This window comes from Cnephaeus nilssonii (assembly GCF_951640355.1).
Source record: "Cnephaeus nilssonii genome assembly, chromosome: 4".
NCBI lineage: Eukaryota > Metazoa > Chordata > Mammalia > Chiroptera > Vespertilionidae > Cnephaeus > Cnephaeus nilssonii.
Genome location: NC_137075.1, coordinates 80,541,746 through 80,563,939, shown reverse-complemented (window position 1 = coordinate 80,563,939; position 22,194 = coordinate 80,541,746). Strand labels below are relative to the sequence as shown.

At 39.5% G+C, this 22,194-nt stretch overlaps 1 protein-coding gene across 5 annotated transcripts in view; it reads right to left on the bottom strand.

Annotated features, from left to right (window-relative positions):
* Window positions 1–22,194, bottom strand: part of FUT8 (fucosyltransferase 8) — a 216,763-nt gene that overhangs the window by 148,633 nt on the left and 45,936 nt on the right. For 4 of the 5 annotated variants that reach the window (XM_079767553.1, XM_079767554.1, XM_079767552.1 and 1 more), the window contains one exon: window positions 10,342–10,434. The exons of the other annotated variant lie outside the window; for it this stretch is intronic. The gene's annotated coding sequence lies outside the window, so the exon portion shown is untranslated. The remainder of the gene's footprint in view (window positions 1–10,341; window positions 10,435–22,194) is intronic. 5 annotated transcript variants of the gene reach the window in all.

Below are 22,194 nucleotides of genomic sequence, written 5' to 3'. Positions count from 1 at the left end.
TCCATAACTTTCAACTTTGCAGGTAAAACCTGGTGCCATTTCAAAGTCAACATCACTAACGACATCTTTGATAAGACATCACTGGTAAGAAAATTGTCCTCGTCACCTTGGCTTGAAAGACGTCATTGTGTTTTCATCCTCCTTGCATCTTTTCATCAGGCTTGGAATTTTCTCTCTCTCTCTCTGCAGACTGCCACACTGTGTGGCACAGGACGAGCATTTAAGAGCTGTTAGGGCAGTCACCACTTGAAGACTCCCATGACAGAATAAGTCTATCACGGACCGGGGAAGCTTGCACTAGGCACTCTACTGACTGCAAGACAAGGTCCATGTGCCCAAGAACACTGAAAATCACACCAGGCCCTCCCTGAAGCTCTCCCCGAGGTTTTCCCCATCAAGTTACTAGTTCCAATGGAGAAAGGTCGTTGCCTTTTGGCTGGAAGGACAATCTTTTCTTCCCTTTTCTTCCTTCTTTTCCTAGTATGTCTGGAGATGACGTCAGGCTGACTTTCTTTGAGCTGTTTTTTTTAAATCCTCAAGGTGGAGCTAAAGGTTAAGGGTTGAGAGAACCTAGACTATAGATAAGGGTTCAGATAACTAAGGAAAGGATAAAAAAAATTGCTGGCTGGTTTTTTACTTTGGCTTTTCAATTGGAATTGCTTTCTGAGGAACTGAACAAAACCTTTACTGCATAAATGAGAATCTGTACTCATTTGGCTCTGAAGATAAGGGGCAATTCCTCCCTCCAGCTCAAATCCTGGGTAATTATAGGTGACTAAGAATCTCTGTGAAGGTATCAGAGGGTATACTTCATGTCATGCAGGAGCCCCATAGGGAATTCCAACTGAACTGTAATTAAATAATTGACTCATCCCGACATGCGCAGATAAAGGTTGGTTACCTAGCACTCCGAGTCCTCATGGCTATATTAGACAGCCAGGTAGAGAAACCAAGACACGTAAGAGGGTTTGAAATGGCTCAGGAAGTGACAACCCCTTGGAGCTCAACCCACAAACAGCACACTTTCAACCTGCTACATAATATCCAAAGAAATCTGTTCAGACTCTACAGATCTCAAAATAAAACTAAAATCAACATGGGAAATTGTGCCTCCAAGCCTGGAAACTCCCAGACCCTAGCCCCCATTAATACTTCTGCAGATATACAATTAACAGGAAGCCTTTACTTGCAAGTACTTACAGAAATGGGAAGATTTAACTAGAAGTGATATCAACTTAAGATGTCCAAAATGTAGCTCTTTTGATGCCTAAATCAATTTCTGCATGCAAAATTAGAAAATGCCATCTCTAAAATTAAGCTGAATGAATAGGAAGCTTATCTTAATTGCAAAACAGAAGCTCCCAGGAGCAGCACAGATCAGAAAGCCAGAAAAACTGGTTTCAGGCAGAGGAGAAACAGCTATTATGTATTTTCCTTTCTCTGGGACCCTGATGTGTTTGCAAAGGAATTTAACTTTTAGAGAATATAGTGCTAGCTATTCTAACCTATTACAATTAATATGTTTCCCATTCTCCTTACTAATACTTTGGGAGAAGTTGAAATTATCATAAAAGGGGAAGCCAGTAAGGCCCTTGTAGATACTGGGGGCCACCTGACCTCTTCTTAACCACACCCAACTAATGGTCTTCTCCTTAGGAGTAAAGCTTCTGTACAAAGGGATATCTAATCAGTTGTCTATTTTAAAATCAGAACCTGTTCCCTTCCACCAAAGGAATGTTATGGAACAATATATATTCTTGCTATGATCTCTTGGTTAAGTTTGTTTGACAGGCTTCCAAAATTTGAATTTTAAGAGAATTTTTTGAAACCAATAAATGACTGAATTATTTCAATGGGCCCATGGAATACTTCAAGGATTTGTTCTTTCTTCTTGCAAAGGAGAATTTTTAAACTAATGAGGCCTATTTTGATATGCTTGAAATTATATGGGAAGCTTTGCCAAAAAGAATAATAACTATGTTCTATTTGTATACATTTATTTTTATTAAAATGGATGTTCCAGAGATTTCAGCCTGCCCTAGGGAGAAAGTTGCAAAGATTCAGAGACAAGTTCAAAGACAAAACTCACAGGGGTAGTCAGCTGTCCTGTCAGTGACACCGGGCAAGCCAAGAGTGACCATTCCCTGTGGGAATGTTGGGCAGTGATATTTGTGGCTCACACATTGGGGTATTTATGAATCGTTTCCAATGCTCAATGCACACCTCTGATGAACCATGTACAACATCATAAAATCTCACATATTATTTGTTCTTTATACACTGAAATTGTGTGTTGAATCTAAAAATGTGGGCTTTGTGGTTTTTTATTTCATAGTAATTATTATTCACCAAGAAATTGTTATCTTGGAATGTTATGTCTTACAGGAAAAAAAAAAGACTCTTTTCAATTGCATTATAATCAAACCTGTAACCATGTCATTTTAAGTTCTGCCATTTATGAACAGTCATTATTTTATTCTGATGCATTTGCAAATATGCTACATCCTTAGAAAGATCCATGAAAAGGACTCTGACTTACTCTAAAAGTACAGGTTTCTAAGCAGATCATATCTTCAAAATAGACAAAGATTTATAAAACTCTAAGAAATAACTGGAATCAAGAAATTACTGAAATAATTACAATAAACAAAAACTGATTATATGCGACTGAATGAACTGAGAATAATATTTTTATGACTTTGTTCAAAACGTTGCTTATTTTTAAAAATAAGGAAGCTTAATTTTTTCCCTAGAGCAATTTGGTAAATTATACCCTCATAAGCAATATTGAGGCATTTATATTTTTCTCCCTACCTAATTCTTCCAGAATTAGGCAACTCTTAATGTTTTATTATTTTCATAGCAATATGTTTGTTTGCATGAATCCAATAAGAATTTGTTTTCTTCATAATAGGACACATAAAACCAATTTCCAATTGTGGTTTTATTAACCAAGACTTGACTGGAATGGCATGTTTGAGAGAGACATGCCTGGACTCTGGATGTCACCAGAAAGCTTTAGGAATGCATGGTTCATGGCAGTCTTTCCAAGTAAGAAATAAAGGTTGCTTTCCTGGGAGATGGCAAAGAAAGAACCTCAAGACTTTTTGGGGGACCTCGAACTTGAGAAATTCACCCAAATCTATAGGTATTGCTGGAAAACCCTGATGGCAACTATGTGGCAACTTCTTTGCCCTGAGGTGCTAATTAAAGCTCAATCTTGAGATTTCTTATTATATTCCAGCAAAGCAGATTTAAGAAAGCCTATGTGATCAATTATTGTTCTTGTTATATTTATGCAAATCATCAGGTCAAATTGAAAGTGGGCTTAATGCAGTAAATAGTCTTGATTTGGCTATCCTATCCTATATAATAAAACCCTAATATGCAAATCAACTGAACAGGGGAACAACCGACGGTACAACCAGTCATTATGATGCGCACTGACCACCAAGGGGCAGACACACAATGCAGGAGCTGCCCCCTGGTGGTCAGTGTGCTCCCACAGTGGGAGTGCTGCTCAGCCAGAAGCCGGGCTCACGGCTGGCAAGCGCAGCAGTGGTGGTGGAAGCCTCTCCTGCCTCTGCGGAAGCGCTAAGGAACAGAGAGCCAAGTGGTAAGGAGCAGCAAGCACGAGAGCAGTAAGGAGCAAGGGATCCCTGACTGAGAGAGGGTGCAGACCGGAATGAGGAACGCCCCCCACCCTCTCCAGTGCACAAATTTTGTGCACCAGGCCCCTAGTCTTTATTTTAGGGAGAAAATTGTATTTCAATACAATCTATAATACACAGTTGCAGATATAAGACTCTAGTTAAAGTTTTATTTTTCACCTATAAACTGAACTTGACCCTGAATTTTTCTGGTTCCCTTAAATATTTGGCTACAACTCTCCAAACTTATGTTTCATTTTTTCCCCAATCCTTTAACTTGGAATCATTGAGAACTACTAATGCAGTGTCAACCATATAAAATTGAACTGAGCACCTGATGACATCACCAGAGATGTTTAAACTACATATAAAGATGATCTATCAGCCCAGCTGGTATGGATCAGTGGTTGAGCATCAACCTATGAACCAGTAGGCCAGGGCACATGCCCAGGTTGCAGGCTTGATCCCCAACAGGGGGCATACAGGAGGCAGCCGATTAATGATTCTCATCACTGATGTTTCTATCTCTTTCTCCCTCTCCTTCCCTCTCTGAAATCAATCAAAATATGAAAAAAAAAATGATCTATCAGATTGTCACTGCTTGCTTTCATTCCAGCAAAAGAAACTTTAACCCTTCTCGACTGACAGTCTTATAGACTCAGAAACTGGTTTATAATTTGCTGTGATCATTAACCTTTATATTTTTCTTTTGTTTTCAATACTCCTTTTTTAAAAAAAAAAAAATATTTTATTGATTTTTTACAGAGAAGAAGAGAGAGGGATAGAGAGTTAGAAACATCGATGAGAGAGAAACATCGATCAGCTGCCTCTTGCACACCCCCTACTGGGGATGTGCCCGCAACCAAGGTACATGCCCTTGACCGGAATCGAACCTGGAACCCTTGAGTCCGCAGGCCAACACTCTATCCACTGACCCAAACCAGTTTCGACTGTTTTCAATACTCCTTAGTAAATACCCGATTGCTTGTTTACACAATTTAGGTCTCACTTTGGAAGCCCATTCTGCATCACCACTTCCTCAAGTAAGACTCAACAATGTAACTGAACTGACTTATTTTCAGGACTAAATAAATGAGTCAATGAAATATGAAGCAATCTACCAACTTCGCTTCTGGAACAACACAGTAATTCCATATAAGAGGATGATGCTTTGGGAATTCCAGCCTAGCCCTACTTTGGAAGAATCAGCTAATAGCCTCCGAGTTCCCGTCTCAAATCCCATTCCCTCATCTTCTTTAGATCAGGCAGGAGGAGACTTCCATAGTCTCTACAGGCAAGGTCCATAGCCCTTGTCAGCAGGAAGCAGTTACTGAAGACAGATGGTCCTCCTTCATCACCCCTAAAAGATTTCAGGGATGGACACATAGTTAAGCAGCCAAACAGTTTACAGTCATCTAATAAACTGCAAAACCCTAATTCTTACTTTTGCTCCTCTATAGAAAATGTAGATTTCCCCCTCTAGCTTCTTTCAAAATCATCTGCATGTTTGATTTTCTGCAGTTTGAATGTGATATGCCTACTTGAAGTTTTTTGGGTACATATCCTCCTTGGTATTCTCTGAATTTCTTGGATCTGTGGTTTGAAATCTGACATTAATTTGGGGAAATTCTCAGTCATTATTACATCAAATAACTCTTTTGTTCCCTTTTCTCTTTCTTCTCCTTCTGGTATTCTTGCTATGCATATGTTACACTTTCTGTAGTTGTCCTACAGTCCTTGGATATTTTTTTACTGTTTGTTTGTTTTTCCTCAGTCTTCTTACTCATTGCTTTTCAGTTTGGGAAGTTTCTATTGATATATCTTCAAGCACAGATATATTCTTTCCTCAGCTGTGTCCTGTCTACTAAGGAGACCATAAAAGACATTCTTTATTTCTGTTACAGTGTTTTTAATATCTAGCATTTCTTCTTGATTTTCTCTTGGCATTTCCATCTCTCTAACTTACATTATCTACCTGTTCTTCCATGTTTTCTATTTCTTCCATTAGAGCCATTGGCATATTAATCATAGTTGTTTTAAATTCCTGGTTTAATAATTCCAATATCCCTACCACATCTGAGTCTGATTCTGATGCTGATGCTTGCTCTGTCTCTTTAAAAACTGTTCTTTCGCTAAATGCTTTGTAATATTTTTTGTTGTTATTGGAAGCCAGATATAATGCACTGAGTAAAACAGACTGAAGCAAATAGGTATTTAGTAATGAGGGGAGAAGTTTCTATAGTCTATAAGTAGGTCTCAGTCTTTTAGTGAGCCTGTGCTCCCAGGCTGTGAACTTAAGTTCTGTACAGTCTCCCATCCACTCCTATCCCCCCACAGTTAAGAGGAACAAGATGGCTAGAACTGGCTAGAGTTTAGTGCTTCCCTTTCTCCAGGTCAGTTAGGCTCTGAAAACACCCTAACAGGTTAAGCCTGGTAAAATACTTTCTCCTGATGGTAGACCTTATTAAGAAAAAGAGAATGCCTTGGCATATTTCCAAATGGTTACTTTCGCTTCCCTCTACAGAAAGCACTAGAGTGTTTTCTCTGATACTCAACTGTGAAGACCTGGAGGTAGAATTATGAAAGTGTGGCAGTCCCCCATTACTGGGTCCCCCTAGAGTTTTTAACCAATTACAGTTTAGGTTTTCCTACCCAATACTGGTTTCCTCTCCTGGGTTTCTGTTGGGGTAAGTTGTCATTCTCTGTATTCTCCTATCTCTCCAATTTGAGGGGCAGCAGTTTGCCTTTTGACCTCACTTCTCCGAGCAGACAAAAAGGGGCCACATGCTAACCCAAGCATGTCAAACTCACAGCCCGCGGGGTACATGCGGCCCACAATGAATATTTTTGCGGTCCAGCCAATATAACAATATGTAAGAAATGTTTTAATAAAAATTTCGTACCTTAATTTTTACAATATCCTGTTATATGTAATTATTAATAACGAACTACAACATTCGCTAATGACTGATTCCTATAATCGTGTTGCATTCATTACCCTTAACGCGCCTTATGCCTTATGTGCAGGCGCACCATTTCTCTCCACTAATACTAGCAGCAAATATTTTAGGAGCTGATTGCCACGTCATTAGTCTTGGACTGACTTGTTTGGTGTACACAACAGAAAATATTTCGCTTTCCAAGAACAAGAAAAATAGGTTTATTTGCATTACACCAGTGATGGCGAACCTATGACACGCGTGTCAGCACTGACACACGTAGCCATTTCTGATGACACGTGGCTGCTGAGGCGGCCGCATGCCGAGGATGAAACATTTGCTGCTCCTGAGGATGAAACATTTGCGAAATAATGTTTTTTCCTCAAAGTGACACACTACCCGAGTTATGCTCAGTTTTTTGGCAAAGTTTGACACACCAAGCTCAAAAGGTTGCCCATCACTGCATTGCACTTATTAATTTGTGCAGTTATTCAGTGTCTGGTAAGTTAATGTGGAAGAAAAAATATTAATTTTTATTAAAATGTTCTATTATTTTATGTTAACGATTACTCATTTATTTCAGCCCTTTGTATTGAGCATGTTTCTACAGAAATAAACCTACGTTTCTATGAAAATTGAAGCTTTTGTTTCTATGTGGCCCACATAAACTTAAACCTTCTTTATTTGGCCCATGTTAGTTAGCCTTTGAGTTTGACATGCTTGTGCTAACCTGACTAACTCAGGGAAGGTCTACTTGGTGGCTTTGCAAACTCAAGAGACCTAAAGTAACCACAAAGGATGATCTGACATTAAAACCTTTTAATTAAAAAGTTTATAGTGGGTAGTCATGTCCTAGGCCAGTATCTTCCCTGACAAAGATCAACTTCGATCTTCACTGAGCCTTTTTGCATCTATGATAACATACCTGTGGAATGTCAGGGTAACTTGTAATTTTCCTTCTTCTGGGCCCCTCAGGACACAACAAATGGCGCCAAGGCGCAGACCAAGGCCACAGATTCCCTCATTGTTATTGTTATGGTGTTAATTGTTGACTGTTAACTATCCTATGCCCACCTATGTAAAAAAAGCATGTGTCTATCATTTTACTTTTTATCCAATCCCAGAGGTTCCCCTCCCCACTCCCAACTTTGCTTTCTCCCACCTTCCTAATCTATCACCAATGGATTTCATGTAACCCACTTATATCTCCACCCTTGATAGTAACTTATAAAAACAGATGAAAATCACCATTCTCCAGAGCATTATCCCAATATGTTGACATTCTGTTTCCTGGCAATTGTCGACAGTTTGGCTCAAATAAACTCACAAAAATTCTTTACAGGTTTGAATGTTTTCTTACACTAACATATAATACACCTACGAAGATTTGTTGAATTTTCAGTTTGTTCAGTTTCCTATTTGTTGTTAGAACAGAGTGATAACTTCTAAAAGCTCTTTATATGCTGAACCAAAAATCACACACACACACACACACACAAAAATAATCTCCATTTTCAATCTTTACCTTCACATTTACTGATAAAGTGATAACACTCTTATGAGATTAAAGAGAGGGGGAAAATGCAAATCTCAATTTGTCTCAATGGCATACAAATTGCCTAAAATATGATTAATCATAGTGTTTACCTTTATATAAAGCTAAAATGCAAATTATTAAGCAATACACTTCTTTCTTTCTGAATCAATGAAAACATATGGACAATCAAATTTTGTAGAAATCATTATTATAAACTATTTTCTAAATAAACACCTAAATATTGTTTCCCTTAAGGACTTTAAAAAAATGTATCAGTATGTACTGCAATTCACTGATACCCTTACTGCTCAATTAATTTAAGAAAAAGAAAGCCTGTTTCTTAAGTCCTAAAATCCTATATAATAAAATGCTACTACGCAAATCGACCGAACAGCGTAACGACGGGTCATTATGATGTGCACTGACCACCAGGGGGCAGACGCTCAACTCAGAGCTGCCCCTGGTGATAAGTGCGCTCCCGCAGGAGGAGCGCCGCTCAGCCAGAAGCTGGGCTCACAGCTGGTGAGCGCAGCAGCGGTGGTGGGAGCCTCTCCCACCTCTGTGGCAGTTGGACATCCCCCTGAGGGCTCAAAGACTGTGAGAGGGTGCAAGCCAGGCTGAGAGACCCCCCCAATCCCCAAGTGCAAGAATTTTGTGCACCAGGCCTCTAGTAGCATTATAATCCCTTTTAAACAATTTAAATTTTAAGATTCTTCCTCTGGTGTCAAATTCCCAACATTTGCTATCATTGTGGAATAAACCTATGTCAAATTTAATATCCTTAGGAAATCTTCATCCACTGTAGAGTGCTATCTGTTCTTATAGCAAAAAATACAGCTAAAATATTTTTGCAATATCACACTGTAAAACAGATGATTACTTTTTAAAAATGATTTTATTTTAATCCTACCAGAGGATATGTTTATTGATTTTAGAGAGAGAGAGAGAGAGAGAGAGAGAGAGAGAAACATTGATCAGTGCCTCCCAAACACGCTACAAACGGGATCAAACCCGCAACCTAGGTATGTGACCAAAAATTGAACCCCCAATCTTTTTGGTACATGGGATGGCACTCCAACCAATTGAGCCACCAGCCAAGGCCAACTCATTGCTTTTTATGTTACTGACTTAAATTTTATTCAACTGAGTTTTAACTTACTTAATCAAAAGCATGCTGGTTAAATAAGATGAACACATCTAATTCACCTTAAGGAATTTAAAGAATGTTGCAAAATATGCCTTCAAACATTACAAGAATTTGAAAATGGCCAAACCCAAAGGAACTAATATTAGCATTAATTCACTTTACATATTTGCAATTTTTATTTTATTATTTCCACATCTATAATGCATTAGGTACAACAGACATTTCTGAGCCCTTTATACAGTGAACAGATGATGAACCATTACAAAATTAGGAGTTACGGTAACATCCTAAGGAATTATTAATAATCTTGCTCTACAGACTTGGACAATTTTCCCTACAAAGGTAATGAGGAATTTAGTGAGATACCTGGGAGATGATTTGGGAATGGTCACAAAAAGAAATGGGAAAAGTGACCACAGTAACAAGTGAAAGATTATATTAAAGCTCTTAGAAAAAAAAGATTAATCTGCTCAAAAAACAGATGTCAAATAATAAGGAAGATGGATGCTTGTGAAAGAAAAGAATGCTCTAAAAGAAAAGTTCCACTCTTAATCTGCTAAATATAAAATATATTCCTAAAACCCCAAAACAAAGTCAATGTCTAAGTAAACCTGGGACTTAGTATTTGGCATAGTTTCTAGCTAAAATAATAACCAACAAAATGAATCCAATTATGTTACAAGAGATAAAGAAAAAACGTTCACAAGAGATAAAGAAAAAATGTCAAAAGCAAAAACCAAAAAAGACTTACTTAATCATGTCGGTGGTTACATATGCAAAAACAAACTATTCGGGTGAAAATGGCTACGTAAAAGAGACAAGGGAGCCTAGCAAATAGAGCACAGAATGTAGTCCTGCTCCAAAAAAAGTCATAATGTTTAGAAAGTCAGTGTACCATTTCCAGAGCTGAAATAATGTAGTCTCAGTTGAATCTTTTGAGAAAGTGATAGAGCATTAACAAACAATACAGTGTTTTCTAAAGAGAAAAGGGATTTCTAACTTTCAAAAAGAGAACATTTTGATTTATTAACAAAGTTATTTCAATATTAACTGTGAAAAATGGCTTACCTTTCTTCTCCTAGAACATAAGAAGCTGACAAAACCACATGATATTTCCAAAGAAAGATATTATTGCTTGATCTGGTTCACTGAAATAATCAACTGTTCAAAATGAGACAAAAGAAAAGGGTAATATTAATTATCTATACTTATATATTTTCTTTGTTATTAACATGAAACATCTATACCAATAAAAGGGTAATATGCTAATTAGACCAGGAGACCTTCCTGATGTCCTTCCAGACAAAGCCATGGTGGCAGGGCCGAGGCAGAGGCAGTTAGGGGCGCACAGGCTAGGAAGGGAGGGCAGTTATGAGAGAGCAGGCTGGCAGAGGGGGCAGTTGGGGGAGAGAAGGCCGACGAGGGGGGGAGGGGCAGTTGGGGGCGAACAGGCAGGCAGAGTGGTTAGGGGCAATCAGGAAGGCAGGAAGGCGAGCAGTTGGGAGCCAGCAGTCCTGGATTGTGAAAGGGATGTCTGACTGCCCGTTCGGGCCTAAACGGGCAGTCGGACATCCCTCAAGGGGTCCCAGACTGGAGAGGGTACAGGCTGGGCTGAGGTACAACTCCCCTCTCCGTGCACGAATTTCGTGCAACAGGCCTCTAGTCTATTAATAAAAGCCTAAGCAACCGTTACAGCAGAACAACTGGAACTACCAGTCGCTATGACGCACACTGACCACCAGGGGCAGATGCTCAACGCGGGAATAGCCCCCTGGTGTTCAGTGCACTCCCATAGGGGGAGTGGCCGCTCAGCCAGAAGCCGGGCTCACAGCTGGCGAGTGCAGCAGTGGTGGTGGGAGCCTCTCCTGCCTCCGCGGCAGTGCTAAGGAGCAGTGAGCCGAGCGGTAAGGAGCCTGCTGCTAAGAAGCAGCGAGCTGAGCAGTAAGGAGCAAACAGGCAGGCAGTAAGGAGCGAGGGATCCTGGATTGCAAGAGGGATGTCCCCCAAGGGGTCCCAGACTGCGAGAGGGCGCAGGCCTGGCTGAGGGACATCCCCCCTCCTATGCACAAATTTTGTGCACCGGGCCTCTAGTACTATGTATCTCTTATAAAACCTGATAAGGCCATTCAAATGAGGTACTTGTCCCCAGGTTTGAACTCTCCAGGGATAACTCCTTTGAAACAAAGACAGGACAAATAATTAACTCTATTTAAACAATTCTTGATCACTCAATATCAACAGGTTATTTTTAATTTTAAAAGTTTTCTTTAATATTTACCATTATTACCCCACTTACATTTTTTTCCCTAAATAGGAATATGAATCAGGTAATACAAAAAGACCCCACTGTACTTTTTTTTTAAAGGGGTGGGGACAGGGTCCAGGACAGGAATATCCCAAACAGCTTCAAAGACAAAAAGCATGTTCCACACCAAATCATATTTACAGTTCCTCATCTAGAATTCAACTAACATATAACTGTAGCAATCAGCCAAGCTTAGCAAATTAAAATAACAGTAATTTTGACAGATTACCTTCTATAAATATTCAAATATGGACATTTATGTGCATGCAAGGGTCTCTGTATGCCAATCAAAATGCTTTGTATAGGATCCTAAAATTGAACTTACTTTTTCACCCTTCTTTTTTGTAGGAGTCCTCCGAATCCTTAACTTTCATTTTAACTCTTTTCACCTCAGCTAACAAAGAGACCAATATTGCTCTATTTATAGCCTGAATTATTATCCATTGCCTGAATTAAAATTTTAAGGATAACAGTCATATAAAGCATCAATAGACAAAAAGAAAAGTGCCTAGAACCTTTGAAAATCTATCTGTAAACACAAAAGGAAAGACCCAGTAGTGGTGGAGGGAGGGGGCAGAGACAGGATCTTAAGGGATGGCAACTGAAAAAGAGATTAACTTTTTATTCATGGAATCAGATATGCCTTGGTATAATAAAATCCAAATGCAAAGAAAAATTAACAACTTCATAAATTTGAGCTACATTCAAAGTTCCATTAAGATAGATTACCATTTATTTGGCTCAAGACAAGAAGCTATATTTTGAAAACAAGTTTAAGTATATGAAAGTGTCAAAGAAGGGAAATAACAATTACAGTTTTAACTTCATGGGTTTAAACTTCATGGGTCTGCTTATATGCATAATTTATTCAATAAATACTATAAATGTATATTCTCTTCCTTACGATTTTAATAACATTTTCTTTTCTCAAGATTACTTTATTGTAAGAATAAAATATATAATACATATAACGTATAAAATATGTGTCAATTAACTGGTTATTCTGTCAATAAGGCTTCCAGTCAACAGTAGCTAAAGTTTTGGGGAGTAAAAAGTTATAAGCAGATTTCTGACTGCACAGAGGGTTAGGCACTCCAAACACCACACTGTTCAAAGGTCAACTGTAGAATGAAATTCAAACCAAATGCAATTTTTGAAATCCACAGATAGCCCTTTTAATCAAGACAAGATATCTGATGCATGGATTTGCTCATTGTCCTTCTATCCTATCTCCTGTTAGTCAGTTTCCCTTAAACATATACACAATTACAGACACTCTGTATCTAGGACAGTATCATATTATGTAAGAAAAGTCAACTTATTCAGAGGCGTATGCTGGACTATTCCCACCTGGAAAGAAACAACTATTAACACCTCTACTGAGATTTATCAAAATATTTCTAGAAGGTTAGGCGGACTTACAAAAACTCTTACTTTATGATCACTCACCAATCAACCACTCAAACCCAGGTCCAACAGTGATTTCAAGCCAGACCAGTGGTTCTCAAAGCAGGAAAGGGAGAAGAAAAGTCTGGTCTAGAGACCAATAACTTCAGACTTCCCTGAGAGCTTGTTAGAAATGCAGAATCTCTGGCCTTATCCAGAGAAATATTTAATCAGAATCTGCATTTTAACAAGATCTCCAAATAACTCATATACATATTAAAATTTGAGAAGCTCTTTAGGAAGAAGAATATTAGAATGAGAGAGAAGGTATAATATTCTGTTCAAAGAATAGTTCCCACTGCAGGCCCATGTTTGGCCAATAAGCAACCAATCTTTAACCTCTGATTTATAGCATCATTATTCCTGCCACAATTTTTTCTTTGTTTTTTTTTTTTTTTAATAAAGTACCTTGAAACACAGAAACTTCTCAAGACCCAGAGAAATGAGTATCTAATGATTAAATCTCAGGTCCTAAGAAATGCTGACAGAGTTGCCTTAGAGTAAGTGGTTCTGTCTCATGCTCCCAGATCACATTAACTAAACAAGTTAATTTTAAAATAATAATAATTCCTCTCATTCCAAATGCTAGACACTAAGAGCATGTGGGGTCCCAGTGGCTGAGAAAGAGACCAAAAAAAACCAAAAGCCTATACCTTCTTGTAAGCAGAGAGAAGAAGGCTGTATGTGCTGGTTATTCGACTACTGTCTCTCAGCTCCAAATTCACCCATAATACTCAGCTCAGTAATGCTAAAATTAGAAGTCTAGAAACCATTTTTCTCTTTTGCCAACTAGCTTTCTCATACTACCAATAAGGGTACTAGAAAGAGAAACTTGCTTTTCCTAGTCAGTATAGCTACAGCATAGGCCCTCAATCCCACTGACAGCTGTTGGTGACAGCCACCAGTGTTTTCTGACACTCACAGAAGTATCAGCAACATCCAGGCAGTAACCTCCTCCAGAGGTTTTGAGCTCCAAATCTACTCCAAGCTCTTCTTTGATCCCCCAGCCCTACAGGTGGTTGCTGCTTTCTATAATTGTTGTCTGTGTTACTCCAGTGTTCCTCTTTTGCTTTTTCAACCCTCCAACACCTATGAAACCCACTGCCTATCCTAAATTTTGTTAGTGTACCTAGTGTGGATTGTTTCCCTATCCAGAGTCTTACTGATACATCATGGCTAGATGGAATAAAATTCAGCATGAACTTGATCCCTCTGGAAAACTGGTTTTCCAAAACATGACAGTCCATGAAAAAAATATTTACTGCCACTCCCCCAAAATAGGTGCAAGATGGGAAAACAGATGCAAGAAGTACAGTTGGGAAAGAAGGAAGAGGGAACACAATCTAAGAAAGTAATACAGGCAGTCCTCAGGTTACAGTTCGACGTACGTCATTTCGTGGTTACCTCGCCATCTCCCATTTATTTATAAAAAAAAAAAAAGTTCCGTCATTTCGACATATGTACATATGTGCTTTATGTTTTTTATTATTTATTTACCACAAGTAAAGGTCAGGAATTTTTATCTTTCTTTTAATTTTTTTTTTACTGTTTCACTTCATTACTGCTGTGTATGTACTCCATGTGAGTGACGTAGGTGCTTATGTGGGTTCCGACTTACAGCGAAAATCGCGTTATGTCGCGCACCGTAGGGACGGATCTCCAACGTAACCTGAGGACCTACTGTATATTGAAACAAATACCACAGTAGAAAAGATATTTTAGCCCCAAAAACATAAATAAAGGACAAATAAAAAGTCTGAAACAAATGTTTCACCCTTAAGTAGTACAAATCAGAGTTTGAAAAGTAGAAGGAACTTTATTCTTCTGCCTCTGCCATTGTTCAGTTTTGTTAAAGCAGTTTTATACTGAGTTTGAATTACTTTCAGGAAGGTATTGAGAAATTAGGGAGAATTCAAAGATCTCAAAAATGATGAAAGCAATAGGAAATAGAATCTATGAAGAAAGGTTCAAGGAGTCGTACTTTTTAGTCCAGTCTAGTGTAAAGAAAATTTCAAGGCAACAAAATAACTGCCAACCAGTTTAAGAGTTCTGACCAGCTCGGCTTCATCATTCCTACAAGTGTTTAAAATGATAGAAGGTAAAGTAAATAAATATAAAATGGAGCTTCTTAGCTTACTGACTCTCCTTCAAAGCAGAGTTCTTCATGCTGTTTACACATAAGAATGACCTAGAATATTTTTTTATAAAAACAATGATGATGATGGTGATGCCTAGAACATTAATGCCAGAGATCTGATTTAACTAGTCTCAGATAGAGCATAGGCCTATACCTATAAAATTCAACACAGAAACAAACTGATAAAAATCACTTAACTGTATAGTAGGAGAACTAAAAGGTTCTGGAAACTTTAACAAAGAGTCACATATAATCATCAAATCTGCAAAAAGTTAAAACACATGGCAATCCAGTTTCGGGCATCCTAAGCTTATCAAAACTTTTACAACTAAATTTGGGTTATTTGGGGTGAGGGAAAGAGATCCGAAAGAGGAGTAAGGCGACTTTAAAAACCACTATTTTGACTAAATCTGCAGCTGTAATTACAGCTGTTCTGAAGCTTTTCTTAGAACTGTCCAAATATATTTTTTTAAATCATAATAACCAACAGTGGCTTTAATAAATTGAAGAACTTAGTAGGATGACTTCTTCATAGTTAAAAGCTATTTTTAGCTATATAATTAATTAATATTCTATTGTTTTTGCTCTGCAACTAATAGATCAGAATTGTCATATAAATGCAAAAAGCATTCTCATCTTTCTTGGGTTTTGGAGTTCTTAATTTTTTAACACTAAAAATGTACATTAGAAAAGATGCTGCATTTCTTTGCTTTGGCATTTTTGCAGAAGTTCACATCTGTGGAGAAAAGAGGACACTTGCTCACCTCAGAAGTGCAGGGAAGGCCTGCATGGCAGTATTACAAACTCAAAGACCTAAAGTAACCACAACGGATGGTCTGAAATTTAAAATTTAACTAAAAGCAGTTATGGTGGACAGTCACTTCCCAGGTAGGTATCTTCCCTGAACAAGGTCAATCTTTACCTTAACTGAGCCTATTGTCTTTTTGCATCTAAGATAAAATACCTGTGTAATGTCAGTGTAACTTCCCTCCCCCCCCCCCCCCACCACTCGCTCCCCCCCTACTCCTGGACACACCAAACAGGACAGAGACCATAAATTCCTTCATTGTTATTTTTATCATGTTAATTGTTGACTGTTAACTATCCTGTATCCACCTGAGTAAAAGAAGTATGTCTATCAATTTATTTTTAAAAATATATATTTTAGTGATTTTTTTACAGAGAGGAAGGGAGAGGAATAGGGAGTTAGAAACATCAATGAGAGAGAAACATCGATCAGCTGCCACAACCAAGGTACATGCCCTTGACTGGAATCGAACCTGGGACCCTTCAGTCTGCAGGCCGACACTGTATCCACTGAGCCAAACCAGTTAGGACTATCATTTTATTTTTTATCCAATCCCAGAGGTTTCCCCACTTTGCTTTCTCCCACCTCCCTAATCTATCACCAATGGATTTCATGTAACCCACTTACGTCTGCTCTTTTGAATGTAATGTATAAAACAAGGTGAAAAACTGCCATTCTCCAGAGCATTATTTCAATACACTGAGATTCTGCTTCCTGGCAATTGTCAACAGTTTGGCTCAAATAAACCCACAAAAATTCTTTACAGGTTTGAATGTTTTTATGTTAACACATTTTATATTGATGTTTCTATCTCCCTCTCCCTTTCTCTCTGAAATCAATAAAAAGATATATTTTTTAAAAGTACCATAGAAAGAGAGAAACCAAGATGGTGGCAAAGGTAAACAACTAAACTGCCACCTCGCACAACAATTTCAAAACTACAGCTAAAAGACAAAACGTCTACCACCCAGATCCACAGGAAAGCTGGCTGAGTGAATGATTTACAACTAAGAAGGAAAGAGAAAGGAGCACTAACGCTGAAAAGCTGAGGTACGGAGGCGCACGATTCGGGCTGGTGGCAGGCGACTGGGCGCGCAGCTTTTTTTCAACCTGAAGGGAGACAAGCTCCCAATCACTCTGAAATCCATTTTCTGGGGACATGCGGGGACCCAGATGCCTACGGGGAGAAGCTGGACTCTCAGCCATCGGGTCGGAAAGCGAGAGTGATTTTTTTTGCAGAGGTGCGCACAGCAATCATTGTTTACTGAACTGGAACGCAGGACGCAGGGACTTGGAAACGCAGAAAGGTGGAGACGGCTGACGGCAGCCATCGCCGTTTGCCACGCCCTAGCCTAGTGACGCCCTGAGACCCCGCCCTGCCCTGAGAGCCCACCCCGCACATTCTACAAACCCACCCAGGCTCCACACAGCAGCTTTTGCATATAAATGGCCTGTTCTGTGGAAGCTTAACCAAATGAACTGCAACTCCAGTCAGACTGCTCCAAAACCACCAACGTCCAAGCAAAAGGGAGAAAACTGCAGTTCTTGCTGTAGCTCCTGCTGAGTGGCCTCAGACAGTAGCTGACCTGCAGCCCACTGAAGATCCAGAAACTAGTGTATCTAGTGGTCGGTGTGAGACAACACCAGATTTCAACCACTCTCATAAGGGACACATTCAAGAGGCAGACTCAGTGAGCACCAAAGCCCTACTGGAACAAGTCCTGCCCCATAAACGTGTCTCCAGCACAGCAATTCTTCCGTTATAGACACAGCGGGTCCTCACAGCCAATTGGCCTGGAGGTCAATTCCTCCCAGTGACACCAACAACAATCAAGACTTAACTACAACAAGGCTGTAGACACAGTCCACAAAGGGGTGCACCAAGAGTGTCCACCTCAGGTAACTGGGAAGCTGACCCATTGAACCAATAGGACACCTAGTACACAAAGCTACCCTACCAACTCAGGGAAGCAGCAAAAATGAGGAGGCAAGGAAACGGATCACAAACGAAAGAAATGGGGGAGAACAAACGAATGGACATAGAGTTCAAAACCATGGTTGTAAGGTTTTTCAAGAATTTCATGGAAAAGACCGATAAATTTAATGAGACCCTCAAGGATATGAAAAAGGACCAACTAGAAATTAAACATACACTGACTGAAATAAAAAATATTATACAGAGACCCAACAGCAGACTAGAGTAATGCAAGAATCAAGTCAAAGATTTGGAATACAAAGAGGCAAAGGACACTCCTCCAGAGAAGCAAGAAGAGAAGAGAATTCAGAAAGTTGAAGATAGTGTAAGAAGCCTCTGGGACAACTTCAAGCGTACCAACATCAGAATTATGGGGGTGCCAGAAGAAGAGAGAGAGCAAGATGCTGAAAACCTATTTGAAGAAATAATGACTGAAAACTTCCCCCACCTGGTGAAAGAAATAGACTTACAAGTCCAGGAAGCACACAGAACCCCAAACAAAAGGAATCCAAAGAGGACCACACCAAGACACATCATAATTAAAATGCCAAGGGCAAAAGACAAAAAGAGAATCTTACAAGCAGCAAAGGAAAAACAATTAAGTTACCTACAAGGGAGCACCCATATGATTATCAGCTGATTTCTCAACAGAAACTATGCAGGCCAGACGAGAGTGGCAAGAAATATTCAAAGTGATGAATAGCAAGAAACTACAACCAAGACTACTCTACCCAGCAAAGTTATCATTCAGAATTGAAGGGCAGATAAAGAGCTTCACAGATAAGAAAAAGCTAGAGTTCATCACCACCAAACCAGTATTATATGAAATGCTGAAAGGTATTCTTTAAAAAGAGGAAAAAGAAGAAAAAAGTAAAGATAAAAATTATGAACAACAAATACATATCTATCAACAAGTGAATCTAAAAGTCAAGTGAATTAAAAATCTGATGAACAGAATAAACTGGTGAACATAATAGAATCAGGGGCATAGAATCGGAGTGGATTGATAATTCTCAGAGGGGAAGGGATGTCTGTGTGGGGGGTACGGGAAGAGACTGGACAAAAATCATACACCTATGGATAAGGACAGCAGGGGGGAGGTAAGGGCAGAAGGGGGGTGGGAACTGGGTGGAGGGGAGATATGGGGAAAAAAAGGAGAAACAATTGTAATAATCTGAATAAAGACTTATTAAATTAAAAAAATAATAATAAATAAAGTTATTATTGATAGTTGCTAAAAAAAAAAAAAGTACCATACAGAAAACACAGTAAGTGAAATGAAAAAAATCAAGAGGAAGAGTACAACAGCAGACTAATTCAAGCAGAAAAAAGGACAGCAGTAGAATTCATCCAATCAAAGAAAAAAGAATAAAAAAAGTGTGATTATAGATTAAGGGAATTATGGGATACCATCAAGTTCACCAATATACACATAGTGATTCCAGAAAGAGAAGAGAAAGGTAAAGAGGCAGAAAGCTTATTCCAAAAAAAAATAATGCCTGAATGCTTCTCTAACCTAGGGGGAAAAAAAGATATCCAGGAATCCTATAGAGTTTCAAATAAAAGGAATCTAAACCAAAACGCATTATAATTAAAATTTCAAAAGTTAAAGACAAGAAGTGAATCTTAAAAGCAGCAAGAAAAAACATCTATCCTATATAATAAAAGAGTAATATGCAAATCGACCTAACAGCAAAACAACCAGTCACTATGACACACACTGACCACCAAGGGGAAGATGCACAACACAGGAGTTTCCCCCTGGTGGTCAGTGCGCTCCCACAGGGGGAGCGCTGCTCAGTCAGAAGACGGGCTCATGGCTAGCGAGCACAGCGGCGGTGGTGGGAGCCTCTCCTGCCTCCACGGTAGCGCTAAGGATGTCTGACTAAGCGGGCCTAAGCCGCCAGTCAGACATCTCCCAAGAGCTCCTGGGCTGCTAAAGGGCACAGGCTGGGCTGAGGGGACACCCCTCCCAAATGCACTAACGTCATGCACCAGGCCTCTAGTGTGTGTGTGTGTGTGTGTATGTGTGTGTGTGTGTGTGTGTGTGTGTGTGTGTGTGTGTATGTCCCTAAAATGCAAATAGACCAAACAGCAGAACAACCAAACAATAGAAACAACTGAACAACCAGTCACTATGATCTGCGCTGACCAACAGGGGTGCACACGGACCATGGCAGGCTTCAGCAGCAGATGGCAGAGCATGGAACATGGCCGGCATCGGCCGTGGTGGGATGGTGGAGCAGGTGAGTGGGAGCGCCAGACCAAGGCGGGGCACCAATCGCAGTCATCAGGGCGAACCTCTGGTGGTTACTGAAAATTCCTTGCTCCTGCTGCTGATACCGGTCCCACTCGCACCCGCAGCCAACGCCGGAGTCACCGCTCACACCCGCTGCCAGTGCCCGGCGCCAGTCCCAATCACTTAGTGCTCAGCACCAGTCCTGATTGCTCAGCGCCATCAGCAGGTGCGAGCAGCGGCTGCCAGCTCCAACCGCTCCTGAGGGCTTCTCCACCTCAACCTCCCCCTGCTCCTGAGGGGCAATTGGGGAGGTAGCAGCCTCCACTCGCACCCACAGCCGGCACCAGAGCCACCACTCGCACCTGCTGACGGTGCCGGCCCCACTCACACCCACTGCTGACACTGGCTCCAATCGCTCTGCACCATCAGTGGGTGTGAGCAGGGCCAGAGCTGTCAGTGCATGGGAGCAGCAGTGGTGGGAGTGGGGCTGCCAGCAGATAGGGAACAGGGGCTACGGCAGGAGGGGCCGGGCAGGGGCACGGACGATAGGCCGAGACCCACCCCTGTGCCCACCACAGTCTTGCAGCCCACAGTTCCTTTCAAGGTGCACAAATTCATGCACTGGGCCCCTAGTGTTATTAAAAAGGGGAAATAAAATTATCAACAGTTTTAATAAAATCTAAAAAATTTTTGCAGGACAAAAGATGCTGACATGATATATTCAAAGTGCTGAAAGAAACAAAACTGCCAACCAAGAATACATTCTTCTGTCAAAGTTGTCCTTCAAAATTAGAGATAGTGTTGTCCAGGCAAATAAAAACTACAAAATTTCATCAACGCTACACCAGCCTTACAAGAAATGTTAAGACTTCTTCAAGCTTCAACAAAAAAATGTTAATTAGTAACACATTAAAATATAAATCTCACTGGTAAAAATAAATACATAATTACATTCAGAGTAATCTAATTTGTAATGGAGTGGGTAAATCACATAAATCTAATATGAAAGCTAAAAGACAAAAGTGGTAAAAATAGTTATAAATTATGACATCAAAATCATAAAATGTTCAGGGACAGAATAAAAATATAGAACTGTAGTATGCATTTGAGCATAACTTGTTATTAACTTAAAATAGACTTATAAATATAAGATGTTTATATACTCTTCATGGTAGCCACAAGCAGAAACCTATAATCAATACACAAAAACTGAAGAGAAAGTAATCTAAGCATACCACTACAGAAAAATCATCAAATCACAAAGGAAGGCACAAAGAAGAAAAGAGAAATTGCAAAACAACCAGAAAACAAATATCAAAATGGCCATAGTAAGACAATAGGTATCAATAATTACATCAGATGTAGGTGGACTAAATTCTCCAATCAAAACAAAGACTGGTTGAGTAAATTAAAAATAAAAATAAAAGCAATGCCCCCTTCAGTTTAAATTTTTTCAGGATTTTTCAGATATGTTTAAATAATGGTGTGGTAATCATTCTTGATGGAAATAAAAGTCATCATTTATGTAAAAAAATAAATAAAACAATGCCCAACTATATTCTGTCTACAAGAGACATATTTTAGATTTAAGGACACACACAGATTGAAAATTTAAAAAATGTAAAACGACATTCCATGCAAATGATTATCAAAAGAAAGCAGGGGCCCCTGGCTGATGTAGCTCAGTTAGTTGGAGCATCATTCCCATACACTTAAAGGTGGTCTTTTCAATTCCTGGTCAGGGCACATGCCTAGGTTGCAGATTTGATCCCAGGTCCTTGATCAGGGCATGTACAGGAGACAACCAATCAATGTTTTTCTCTCACATCGATGTTTCTCTGTCTCTTCCTTCTCTCTCTAAAATCAATGAAAAACATATGCTCGGGTAAGGAGAAAGAACGAAAGGAACCAGAGGGCGCATATATGTTTACCAGAGTTATACCCTCTTGTTGTATAGATCCCTTTAGTATTAGTGGCCTTCCTTATCTCTTGTTATCGCTTTCACTTTGAG